Source organism: Cyanistes caeruleus, chromosome 3 (genome assembly GCF_971803275.1).
Source record: "Cyanistes caeruleus chromosome 3, bCyaCae1.hap1.1, whole genome shotgun sequence".
Classification (NCBI taxonomy): Eukaryota; Metazoa; Chordata; class Aves; order Passeriformes; family Paridae; genus Cyanistes; species Cyanistes caeruleus.
In genome coordinates, this window is record NC_141703.1 from 32,227,278 (window position 1) to 32,241,347 (window position 14,070).

Consider the following 14,070-nt stretch of genomic DNA (forward strand, 5'->3'; position numbering starts at 1 on the left):
TTGGTTGGAGAGGCAGATGTCTAATCCACTAGACCATGAAGGCCTCTGCCCAGGCAACTGACTTAACTCCTAAATCTCATTTTACTCCTGTGTTAATTATATCGGTGTTACCTAGCTCACAGGGTTGCCCTGAAGATGAATTAGTTAATTGCTGTTAATTGGTGCTTTGACAATATCAAATACTGTAAGGTGGGGTCTATTTATGACAGCTGTCTCCTGAAGACACAGTGCCTGAGCCCATGGGGTTATCAGATCTTGTATTGTGGAATAGATACATGAAGCAGCTGCCCACTAGTCACTCAGCAGCAAAACTCTTTATTTTTAAAGTAGAGAGTTTAATGAATATTCTGAAAATAATGAGATCCCCAAGCTCATGAGCACAGGAAAAAGAGGACCTGTGTTTATTCCTGATGAATTTCAAGTCAGCCACAAAGATAGCCAAGGTTGATCAGTGTTGATCAACAAGTGAGCTTTCCAGCTGTTGGTAAGGAAACAACTTGTAGTGTCTGGAGATAGTAGCTAACATGGTTTATGTACATCTTCCTTTTTAACACCTCAAACTAAGTCACAGTTTAACTTTTGATAAAGGAAAGTGCTATTTCTGTACCAGGAGATATGCTTAAATTGCTTTCCTCTAATAAGCGTGGTGAAGTCAGAGTAATGAGGAGGCAGTAACTTCACCACTATCCCAGATTTTATTTCCACACTGAACATTAAGGCACTCATTGTTCACAAACTATCCATTCACTTGTAGCCACTGAGAAATTTCTCAAAAAAAAAAGGTATTTTAAGAAAACTTCCCTGATATTTCCTTAAAGTGCAGAGAAGGCATGGAGGTGAAGGCATCTACAGGGTTTATCTTATTTTGTACTTTTCACCATTAGCACCTGCAAGAGCTTCAGGAAACCTGCAAGTATGAGGGGAGAACTTGAAAACAGTGTCCTTCTAAACAGACTTTAATTCTGGTTTAGTAAAATGTGATAAATAATGTATTCGGCCTCTCAAAACCCCTGTGTAAAAGTCTTGTATAAGAATATAATTAAATGAATAATAAATAGAGAGAAATGTTAATTTTAAGAGACTTTGAAAAGTGGAAATGGCTCTTAGGAAGCTTGTCATAGGTTGCTTTCAGGGACAGCTGGAACCACAATCTCATATGTAGAGGCAGAGTTTTTCTACTACTTGTCCCTACAGCTGGGGAGAAGAGGCTCCTTGAATTTATTCCTGAGAGCAGAGATAGTCAGCACAGCTTGTTGACTCTGCTGGGATGTATTAGTGCCTTCCTTGTGAAGACACGTGGAGAGAGAGCCAGGGAGGACCTCTGTGAAATGGTGAGCAGCCGAATTCAAGACTAAGTTGTGATTTTGTGATTTAAGGCAGAAGTCAATTATTAGGAAATGGATAGGTTTGGTGGTGTTCTGCTCACTAAGGTAATATCTTTGTTTTTCCTAAGGTTTACCACTGCTTCCTTAGACACCTCCATTGCAATGGATATTGAATTACTAAAATAAGGTATATTAAAACTAAATATTTCTAAGACATTTGATCTATTTTTCTTCTCTCTCTTTCAACCCTCTATTACTCCCAGCTACCAACCACCTTTTTAGTTAGCATACTTTTCCCCTTATTTTTAGCTGTTTACAAGCTAGAGCTCTAGCTTTTGGCAGCATCAAAAAGGCAGTCTAGACAACTGTGTTGGACTACTGTTGTAGTTCTACTTAAGCATAGCTAGCTAGTAAAACAAAGGCATCTAGCCTAATTTTCTGTGGAGCTCTAAGAATGAATGGAGGGGGTGGACACTGCCTAATGGTATTACTGGTTTTTGCCTCTATTTTCCTTGGAATCATGAGCAGATGACTTGTCATGGGGCTGTGTTGTTAAAAAAAAAAAATAAAATAATGCAGAATGAGCACAGGGATTTGGCCCTATCAAAAGCCTTATATTGACAGCAAAGCTCTAGGGAATGGATGTGACGGATCTGTGACAATTTCAAATAGAAAATATGCCCCAGTTAGTTATCTGAAGTCCCTTTATGGCCATTGAAAGGAAATAAGTACTTCTGCAGTGAGGTTCATTAGAATTATTTTTGATATCTGCCTAAGGATAAGATGAATCATATTTTAGAAGTTCCTATTTTTTTTTTGCAGCACTATCTCATGTAGGTAACTTTATTACACCCTAGTCAGAGCAACTTAGAAGTCAATTTTTCTCTGCATTGCTAGCTCAGACATACAAAACCATACTTTGTTCAGAAGAAACAGTCATTGCTGCAGATTGGTTAGGTGTTACATTATATTGGTGGTGAACTTTTCTATCTCTCCTAATGACTATTTTAGCTATTTCTGCTGTAAGTCCCATTTTTCAAAGGATCTAAATGAAACAGTCAGTAGGGCTGTTTAATATAGAGACAACTTTACCACTTCTTCAAGCATCTTGTATGAGCTGTGCTGTTTCTTCTGCATTGAGTGAAGTGGGTTATAACAGCAGACACTTAAGCCTTCTCACAGGTGTTGCCCAGAGCCTATAGCCATTTCAGACATGTATGTATAGCAATGTAGCTTCTTTAGTCCAGCATTCTGGGCAGTTTGGTCCCACAGTCAAGGTGAAGCAATGTAGCCCAGAACACCCAAAGGGCAGGAAATTCCAAGAATGATGTATAAAAGAAAATACTGTAACATTCAAGTATTCCAGAGATGTAAGAAGATTTCTTAACAGGAATCTACTTAGAAATTAAAACACAGGGTTCTGGACCTGGGCAATGTGGTGGGTTTCTGCAGCTGCTGCTGTTATAGGAGCCCAGTCAGTTTTGTCTGTAAGTTTGACAAAAGGGAAAAGGGCTCCCTAAAATGATCAGATCAGTCAGTTTTTCTTCACCCTTTACAGTGACACACATCCAGGACTTGACATCCATCCAGGACTTGAAAAGGCTGAAGAAACTGCTAGTATATCCTTCAAGCACTTGCCGTCACTGTCACTATTTAACTTTCCAAAGACTTTGTCATATATACATGGTTACTTTATGTGTGCACTGAGATAATTTTTAAAACGCTTTAAAACTGCAGCCCAGCCCTCTGGCTGTGTGATGGCTTTCCTGCAGAGCAGTGCCGGGCTCTGGGTCAGTCAGCTCCTACTTCTGGTCACCCACTGCATAGAAACCAGTGAGTTTTTCCCTCTTAGCTTTGTAACAGAGTGAGAAAGGGAGGTCAGAAAGAACAAAAGCTATTGTCTTCCCCATGTCTTGCAGCCAGCACTGAGCCCAGGCTGCAAGCTCTGCTGACGTGCAGCGGCCGAGGGCTTGGCTCCCTACCAACTGAGGGCAGTGTCCATGCAGGCAGGATCATCCTTAACAAAGCCCCTTTTTTTGGGTCAGTAGGGGTGCTTGCTGGGGGGTGCTGACAGCAGCTTTTGCTGCCCCTTGAGCAGCCAGCACTGAAAGGCTGCGCTCTGCCTGCCCTGGGAGCAGCCTCATCATGAGGAGACTCACCTGCTCGTGCTCTTTGGGGAAGAAAAGCTCAGCTGGTGGAGGTTTTGAGCTCAAGGAAACAAAAGTTCAGGCAGGGGTAGGGGTTGGTGTGGAGATACTCAGCAGTGGTGTTTTTGTCTCCCTGAAAGCGGTCTAGACAGGGTTGTGGTGGAGCCGCGTGCAGATCCGGCATGTTCCGTGCCTGCAAACATCAGCACGCGTTCCCCACTTTGGAGATCACTGCCTAAATTTAAAGGCTGCACAGCTGCCTGGTTACAGGGAATCAATATGAGCTGTCAGCAATAGAAAACAACACGCAGAGACTCTGCTTAATATGCTTTAGGCTTTCAAATGGCCTTTGGGTGCAAACCTGAAAAGACATCTCATAATGCCCCAGAAGGCAGCGCCAGGCCTACAGTTGCCAGCCGTGGATCATGGGTCTATACCACTGGCAAATGGGATATTGTTTGTAAGTGTGACAAATGGGTAGATACTGCTCCACTGCTTCACAAGCCAGGTTTTTAATGTCTCTTATTTTCTAAGGTGGCTGTTTCCATGGCTTGTAAGCATTTTATAAACATTTCTGGAATCATTCTCCTGATCCCCGTTTGAGGTTGGTAGGTCTCTGCTGCCTGCATTTTGCAGGTGGGCATAAAGGAAGCAAAGAGCAATTACAGTCTCTTCTGAGCAAAGATAGAGTGGTTCATTACTTGCTTTTATTGCCTCTGTCGTTATGGGTCCCTAGGTTCAATTAGAGCCTCCCAGTGCTACTGCAGTACATTAATGACAAAATTACTTGCCTAGGGTTTTTGGGGAAGGAAAAAAGCTATAAGACGCTGCTTAAACTTGGATTTCAGTTTCTACTCTGGCAGCTCCTTTATGACACCTCAGTCTCTGGTGGGCCAGGAAGTCCTCCACCTAAATTGCTGGAACCTCATTAGCCTCCTCTCCTGCACAGAGAGCCAAGCTGTCATCTAGTACTGCCACAGTCCCAGTCCAGCTTCGAAGGAAACAGTTGTTTCATGTTATCCCAAATGAAGAAACAAGAAAGAAAGAAAACTGGGAAAAAAAGCCTGATAAGCCTTCTGCTTTTTCCCCCTTCACCATGATTGCTACTGAAAGTCTCCTCACAGCCAGCCTGCACCAGCAGCCAGCCATTTTGCAGAAAACATCCCGGAGCTAAATATGTCAGCAAAGCTGGGATTCCTCTCTCCTAAATTTATATTTTTGTAGGGTAAATATATACAGCTGAGCTGATTGCTCTCACTGTCTTAGGGGAGAGAAGTAGATATTTTTAGGCTCAGGTTAATCTCCTCCTAAAATAGGTCAGTTGATAGCTGTAAATAAGGAGATGTTTTATATGTGCACAGAGAAAATGAGATGGTGAGCACCTTTGGATCTGGGTCTCTAGAGAGACTGGGAGGGGACAGTTCTGAAGAGAGGATGTGTGCCTGAGTACTCTAGCAGAGAGCAGGTGGAATGGCAGTGCCCCTGACAGGAACAGCTCACCTCAGAGAGGCTGCTCGTATCCATCACTGAGGCCAGGCACTTCGAACTGACGGCCTCAGGAGATTTTATCCCTTTCTCTGAAATACAGGGCTGCACTGTGCCCCAGAGCAGAGGTCTATAATCCATCTTTGGAGGTTTAGATAACTGCAACTTTTTGTGTAGGGAATAAGTTCTTGTAGTTGAAATTTCGAGGCAGTGTTAAAGTGTTTGAATAATAATATTTCAGCCTGCTCTCTCTGCATACCTATTGATTACACATTCACATAGTGCTATTAATGCAGCAGTACTTCTGAGATTTGTAAATGTCTTCATTAAGGGATAGGATTCAGAAACAGAGGTATATATTTAGCCGTGCAAGTAGTTCAGATCACTCTCAGCTGGATTCAGGCCATACAGATTTATAGGTAAGGGTGCTTTGAATGGAAAGCTCAGCAGATACACTAACTATGATGTTTGAGTCCCTGATGCCACTTAAGTGGGTGAGAAGAATATCTGTAGATTACAGTGAGGTTACAGTTTCATTCTGTGATGTTACATGTGGCCAAAATTACCGTGTTTGTAAAGGCGCCCTCCACAACAAAATCAACTGAGTGTTTTCTAAAATTCACTCTGCATTTCTCAAAAGAAGCTCCAGTGACATTCCTGCAGAGCAGGTCATGTTAGCTTTGCTGATATTAAATGGCACCTTGCAAAAGGACGGGAGCACTGCAATCAAGGCAAAGGTACTATAGGCAAAGTGAGTAACACTGTCTTGCCACACTTTGGAGGATACTTTAGTTTGTCTTGCAAAAAGTGAATTAAATGTCTTAACATCAGCCCCATAACCATGCTGTTTTTCCTAATGAAGTAGTTAATAAAAGTGCCTAATATTGTATTGTAAATTCAAACTTCATTAAGTGTTAGTACAGCATTCAAATTGGCTGGCTGGTGTGGAATTACCACATGCCTGGCCTAGAAAGACCAACATCAGGTCAGAAACATTCCTAGGATATTTAGCATTTAAAATATCATCCTAGCACATCCCACTCTTCTGTTTCCCTAGTCCTCTTACAGTGCATATTTATGCCAGCCATAAAAGGGAAAAAGAAAAAAGATCAGAGGCTGGCATACCAGATTTTGACAAGTTCCATATGAAAAGCAGTTGTGTAGCCACCATTAAATGTGATGTAAAATCAGTTCTCAGGTTAGCTCTAGACTGAGACAGCTGCCACTAAACCTGAGAATAAAGAGAGAGGTTGTGTTACAACGACTGGCCTCAGTGAGGGGATAAAACGGGAAGAGGCAAAAGAAGGGAGGCATGACGCTCCCTAACATCAGCTCTCAGATGGAAGTAGGAGCCCTGGGGGGGTGATCTGGTGCTGCTGGTACCTTGGAGCGCTGGATGTGTAACATCCCCACAGGTGTAACATCCCCACTTCTTTCAGTCAGCTTGTGGCAGGCACCCCACACCACGAGTGGCAGAGTTCAGTTATCTACACCTATGTGGCTGTTTGCTGTTTGGCATGCTCCAGGCTGCACCATGGAAACACATTTTCTTTGCTGTTTTTTTTTCTCCTTTTCTGACTGGAGCCATGAGAATCTGCAATCCTGAAACACGTAGCTCAGTTCAGTGTGCCATGCCTGGTTTTTATTGCCTGTGTATCAGATTTCACAGCAGGTGAAAACTCCCAGTTGCAATCCAAGTGCTTGGGAAATAGATGCTCCCCTCTTACTGCTCCCCCATGGTATGGGTGAGCATGATGGGGCAAGAAAGAGCTGCTGTCACTGGTGATCATGATCACTCTTAGGAGCCATTCAATGTTACTCTGCACAGCTCCAAGCTCAGGGCTCTTCTTAAATGCTGCAATTGCGTCTTGTGAAGGTGCTATGCCTGACTGAATTATTAGGACGACACTGTTCATTAGTATTTGTGTTACATCCATCATCAGTATGACTGTGGTTTAGTGTACCAACTTGAAAACAGTCAATTTATTGTATTAAAGAAGTCAACAGACTTGCCTATGGTAATCCTGAATCCAACCTCCAAAATCACAGTTGCTTTCAGTTTGGTTTTTTTTTCCTTTGCTTTATATTTTTGACCTCAAAGTCAGGTCATGTTTAGACTTTTCTCCCATTATCTGGAACTTCTAAAATTACGCAGGACCTTCCACCTGATTTCTTCCTTTGAAAAGCCAAAGAAAATGGCTTTTGCAAAACTGTGCGTCTCAATGTGAATTTGAACAAACATCTCCAGTTCTGTATGTTTGACCACCTTGTGGGTACAGTCTGTGATTCCATTTCATTTCCAAGCCAAATTTCTATTCCCACCTTCTCCTGAGGTGACTTGTAAATTATGTTCTGAAAGAGAATTATTTTTCTCTAACTTAGATCTCTATTTTTTTAGCAATGATCAGTGGAGTATATTAGTGTTGCCTAGTAATGAATTCTCTTGAGACCTGTCTGGCACATTTTTCAGAGCATCCTATACTATTCCCTGCATAATGTGACAAGAAGATCAAGCAAAACTGTATCAGGAAAACATATAGAATACTACTTACATTACCAAATTGTATTTTTATTTTAATTTCAGGAAGGATAGAAATGAAATTCTAGTGTAACTGGACTTTCTACTGCCTGTTATACAGCCAGTGGTGTCCTATAATTTTTTATGAATATGCTCATGAGTTTCATCAGTTTTCATGAATAATTTCCTCCTTGGATGTCCTCTATTGTCACAGACAATGATACTGTGTCATTCCAAAAATGGTTCCTTCTGGGCATTTAATTTTTACTCACATCTGGAACCATTCTGAGTGCATGGCCAATCTGAGCTTCCCAGTGCAAGAAGAATAGAGACTTTGTGGAGAGAATCCTGTTCAGGGCCACAACAATCACTGAAGGGCTGGGTAATCTCTACTGTGAGGGGAGACAGAGATCTTGGACTGTTCAGCATGGAGAAGGGAAGGCTCAGAGGGTCCCAGTCCATCTGTATAAATAGCATGGATTGGGGAATGAAAGAAGAGGGAACTTGGTGCTGCTCAGTAGTTCCCACTGGCAGAATAAGGGCCAGTGGTCATTAAAAAGCATTAAATTCCATCTGAACAGAAGAAAACATGCTTTTACTGTGGGAGTGGCCAAACACTGGAGCAGGCTGTCAAGAGAGATTGATTGACAGTTGGCAACGGAGAGTACCGTGGAAATATTAAAAATCTGACTGGACATGGTGCTGGAAAAAATGCTTTTGGTGTTTCTGCTTCAGCAGGGTGTGGGACCAGATGATCACCAGAGGTATCCACCAGTCCCTGCCATCCTGTGACTCTGTGTTACATGAGTTTCCTGTTTACATGAGTCTCCTGTGTTTGTACACTACACTTTTTTTGTGCATTTGTACATTACACTTCTTGTGTATGATGTATTTTAAACCATGCATGCTGTTTGTCCATATGCTGTAAACTCAGGCCATTTTAATTGATCAGTCTCAATTTTAATGATTTCAGGTCCCTAAAGTAATTGCTGTAACCCTAAAATTCTCCTAAGAACATCAGAATTCATCACACTATGTCAAAGTCTTCATTTTAGGCTCTAAATCATTTAATATATGAATACATTTCTCTTAGTATTTAAATTGCTATTTTACATAAAAGTATAATTTTTATAAAAAATTATTTCCCCCAAGACCTTGACCATGCATATTAGTCCCATGTCTTGTTATTTTTATATTTAAAAGTACATTTTTACTGGATTTGTTTTCCATTTGCTCTTCCTATAGAATGATCTCATTTGTACGTCGAGTAATTCTTACAAAGTCATTTTAATGGGAAATTCCAATTACGGAGCTCAAATCTGGCCTGAGTCACATAGGCACAACTGTTGACAGATGCTTTGTAATGGGCTACAAAGTATTTATGCAAAAACCACAAGAAATCCAGCCTGACTCTTAGAATTCAAGCTGGTACATGATGGCTTAGTAGCAGCACTGTTTTGCAGCCTGCAGGAGTCTGAGAGGCTGTAAATCTGGATCACTAGTGAGTTATATAACAGCCTCTAAGTGAGTCAAATACATTAATGGTTAGATAAGATAGATATTTGTATGTGAATTCAGATTGTAATTAGAGTTTCTGAAAAAGCTGACAATTTATGCACATCTTCCCCAATCAACAGGCTTTGGCAGGGATTAGCAATACTCCCAAGATTAGGCAGTCTGACAATCCCTGTGGCATGTACTAAAAGTCACGATAATAAAGGCTTAGAATGTAACTGCACAATTGGAATGAATAAAATAGAAAACAAACCAGAACTCATCTTTCTGCAGTATCTCTTTAAGTTAATTCAGCATCCAACTAGCATAATTCTGAAAGTTCCAGGAATGGCTTGTGGGTAAATGGTGTGATTAATTCTAGAACATACCTCAGGCTTGCTAGGTGGGCATCCAAACACACTGCACAGGCTGCATTAACCTAACTATGAAGGCACTGCTTTTTGCTTCCTGTGAGGTCTGTCAAAGGGTTTAGAGCGTGTTTTGGAGAGGGATTCTTTGTTTCTCTATTATTTTACGGCCTGTAATGCAGGAATGAAAACTTACTGGTAGATATCCATGGTGATTTTCTTTTTCAGGGGTTACAGCTTAAAAAAAATTAGTCCTAGAAATACAGCTGGGTCCCATAGACTCAGAGTTTGGGTTCATCCATCCACATTTAGGTTTATTTGACTTAAGGTGCCAAGAAACACTCTTCCCCACCACCTCTCACCTCTTCCTTTTTTTTTTTTTTTTTTTTTTTTTCTTTCCTCTGGAGTTTCTTTCAAATATGGAGGAGAAAGAAAAGCAAGAAGGAGAGTGTCTGTCAGTAGCCCCTGTGGTGGGGGCACTGTAAGGAGAAAACTCCCTGCTTTTGAGTTGCTTTTTGAATGGAAGGGGGGATTCTGCACTGCTCAGACTGTTTCATTCGTAAATGAAGACAGGGCTATCAATGCCAAGGCAGATGTCTGGGATGCTCCAGGTGTTACCCACTTACTGTTGTGCTTTGCTGTACTTTTTCTTAATGTAATTCCTCTCTGGTTATGATCTCTCCCCTGCCCACTCTTCACTGGCACAAGAAAGACCATGTCTGGCTTTCCTTGCCAGACATACAGGAGCAGGAAAAGTGTGGGAGAAGAACAAGGGACATCTTCACTCTTTTTATATTGTGTGGTGTATGTTGGATGCTAGAATGTAGAAAAAATAGATCTGCTTGTCAATATAATAGAAGATATTATTTCTTTCATCATTCTGGTAGGTGATAAGCCTGCAGCCATTTATCAACTGTCCAGTAAAAATAAATGTCTGTTGTCATTTTCTCACATTTAATAACATTATACATCTTTGTAATTTTAGCTGTTCATCTCAACTGCTACCTTTTTTTTCCTTTTTCTAAGTGAGTGTAGAAGAGAAAGGATACTTTAATGAGGCCTCCTCCTTTCTTTGACAAGACAACAGGATGATTGTAAAGTACACAAGATTACTTATTTGGACTCATAAATCCAGAAGACATGCACTTGATTAGAGTCGAATAAACACCAAGAAGTCTCACTTGGATTTGCAGTGGCTTTGAAGTTGAGTTTTCTCTTGCAAAACTACCAGGATCATTTTCTCAGTTTGCTATCCCAGAGCTGCAAATACATTTCCCTCTCACCCTTTGGGAGACATCCCCACCCTGTGTGTAATGTAAAGGAGATGATATATTTCCATATTTCCTTTTATTGGTACACTTTTCTCTTATCTCTAAACAAGCATGACCTGAAGCTCTTTGGTGCTCCAGCAATAAGGCTAGTTGGCAACCTACTGGAAGCTTTGCTTAAGTGGAAGAAAATTTTTTGACAAAATTTGGTATGACAATGAATAATACCATGTCTCCATTAGTACTTCTACCCTGATAGCAAAATAACATCATTCTATACTACACCCACAGTGTCAGCTTTCAATGTGACTATGCCTAATTATACTGCAAGGGTTATCAGCCACAGAGCTGGAGCTTGCGGTTGTCAATAACTGGAGATAATTGGAGTTTGAGGCTTCTGTGAAGATATATCACAAAGTTTGCAGTAGGAAGAAAGCTACCTGCTGAAAGTCCACAGGCTTACCCCTCTGGAGGTTTGTCTAGATGACCAGAAAAGAGATGGTCAGGTGCCAACCAAGGAGAATCTAGTGGCTTTTTCCTGTCAGAACTTGATGTGCGGTAAGGAAAGGAGGCACGAAATCAAAATCTTGTATTAGAACTTCTTAAAACACAAACCATGTTTTATTGTGTTTGCATGGAAGATAGATGAGGATCATATCATATATGTGATCCATCACAGCAGAATATATCTAGATTGGGGCAAATTCATGCTATTCTAATGTGACAGACTTCTCCTGAAGAGATAAAATCACAGCAGGTTGCATTGGTCTGGGTTGGGCTCCACAAGAACACATTCGTGTTTTAAAATTGTGTCTTAAAGCCCTGGCTATAAGCATCCTGCCCTTGCACAAGAGTCTCTTCTAGGTGAGCTGTTGTCCCTTCTCCCATGGATACTCTACTCCTGTGTAGCAGTGACACAGCTCTCTGTCTTGTAGCCTCACAATAGATCCTGTGAGAAAGGATCTACAGACTAGGGTCTTCCTCCAGGCAGGGACTGGCTTCATGCTGTGCTCTTGCCTGTCTGAATGCTCTCTCTCCTCACCACAGCTGGCCTGGGATTGGCATCCCCCTTCCCTGACTTGGTTTCAAAAGAAAACAGCCTCATGAAGTATTGCTTAGGGGTACCCGTGAGATCTGGAGTTTCGGCACCTTGTGGGCTCTGTCTGAATTGCAGGTGTTTTACAAGAGGAGCTGCTGGACTCCTGCAGCATTGGAGCCCCAGATCCTGTTCCATCCACTGCATGTGTTTTAGCACCCAGCAAAGGCTGCAATTCACAGCAGGGCTGTTGCAATATTTTTGGACTCCCCTGCCCCGCAGGCCAGGCAGAGGAGAGAAGCAAAGCATCTGAATTCTTGTTCAGCCCTACAGGCCTAAATTCCTGTGTGATTGCAGTTTCAGTGAATTTGGTTACAGTACTCACAGTGGGAAGCATCTAGTCAGGATGAATTAATGTGTATCATCATCAGAAAAGTTGTTGTCCTGGTAGTTGGGATCATTGCAGAGACAGGGAACTGCTGAGTTGGGATACATTGAGATCATCCCAGAAAAAAAAAAAATACCAACAAAAAAAAAAGTCCAATGTTTTTAGGAGTTTTTCTTTGCATAGGAAGTAGCATAGGTAAAAATCAAATTTTCTGACAATCTCAAATCTACCTAAACAAATGCCATGTTCCCTGGGGATAACCAGCACATGAACAACATACACCAGATAAGCATTTAAAAAAGGAGGGCTTTCTCCATCACTTTTTAAAATGGACCCATCTCCTCCTGCTTGTCTTCTCCAGATCTGGCTTTGAAATTATTTACAGTACGTTGTGAACTTGTAATCATCTCAGAGATAATAAAGTATCTCAGCTCTGAAGGAAAGGTGAAATGCCATGACATTTTGTGATGCAAATATTTTGAAACAGGGAAGACATTCCTTCTTAGCCTTTCAAAGCAGATCACAACATGTAATTACAGTAATTTTACTGCAAATACATAAAGCATAAGGAAGGCATGTGGGCAGTCCTGGCAGTGGCTAGGAAAGGATGAAATATTTGTAGATTCTCAACTTCCAAACCCAGGATCAGCTCCAGCCCTGGATACAGCAGGAACTGTCATAACAAAAAAAAGATTTCTAATTATCATTATCTTCCTAGTGACACTAGTTCTTAATTGTTTTTTCTCAGAAGGTTATCCACTGTATAATTACTGCCTCCCACCCAGGTAGGAAGTTCTGCCCTGTTCTTCATCTGAATCTGCCTGGAACTATCTTTCAGGCACCTTTTGTGAGTAGTCCAAGAGATTCACCCTTGTTTCTGATTTCTGTATGCAAGTAGCTATAGTCAGAGCTTGAGCTACATCTCAGCTTTTTGTCAGTGAGCTGAATAAGCTGAGCTTCTTAAGTTTCAAATCATTACTTATTTTCCGGTCCCTGGAGGTACTTGTAACCTTCCTTTGAACTCTCCACCTCTCTGCCTTCATTATTTCTATGTATTTTCTGAGGTATGGGTGAAAAGCCATAAACAGTCAAAGCAAAGGTGTATCTAGCCTAGTGCCCTGCCTCCCACATACGGCACAGTAACATTTTTAACAGTGCAAAGAAGGTGCTGCTTTCTTCCCTGTTACCTGGTCCAGCGTTCAAGTGAAGTTCATTGTGCTACACACAGGCTCTTAGCCTGAACTGGGATTGCTTCCCATTTTATGCTTGACATTTCTGGCTGTATGGATCCAGGAACCTCCCTCCCATATTTCTTGCCCTTGCAGTGCCTCAGAGGCTCATGTTGACCCACTGCCTATGATCCAATGCCTATGAATTTTTTTAAGTCCTCCATGGAGCTGCACCTTTCCAAGACAGCTCACTTGCTCTAGCAAACAAAACACACTGTCTGATGGAGTGAGTACACATCCTTCAGCCTAGCCTGTTGTCCTTGACTCTCAAATCCTGATCTGGAAAGCCACAGTGTGTTGTCTCATGAACTAGGATGTCAGGATTTTTCCAGAAAGAAACATATCTTCCAAGTTAGAAAGTGCAGAAGGTGAGATATTAGTACTTGACTTCAGACCACTTTCACTGCTTTTCACCTTCCATTTGGAGAGTAAGCCATGCCTGTTTTCCAAAGATTTTAGTACAATATACTCTAGCCTACTGTAACATGCTTGAAGGAATGTGACCTGAAAGCTTTCAATGATAGGGGAGTTCTAAAAAGTGTGAGAGCTATTTACATTAAATATAACTAAATATAGAGTTGTTTCCTGGAGTTTTTGAGACCATCTGCAGAGAGGGCTTAAAATCTAAACCTAGCACTGACTGTAAAAGCAAACTGAGATTTCTGTATAATACTATGATCAGTCTGGGTGTTAAAGCATTAAAAGTTACAGCAGCATTAGAGAGGAAGGAATGACTTAGCAGTACTGCAACCACATTTAATTCCTAGGACCTCTAAATGAACATGAGAGAAGTCACAAACACATCTGCAGTT

General features: G+C 41.4%; 1 protein-coding gene across 9 annotated transcripts in view; it reads left to right on the top strand.

Moving 5' to 3' along the window:
* The window catches only part of GABRA5 (gamma-aminobutyric acid type A receptor subunit alpha5), a 56,277-nt gene that overhangs the window by 31,332 nt on the left and 10,875 nt on the right, over positions 1 to 14,070 (top strand). The window lies entirely within an intron of this gene.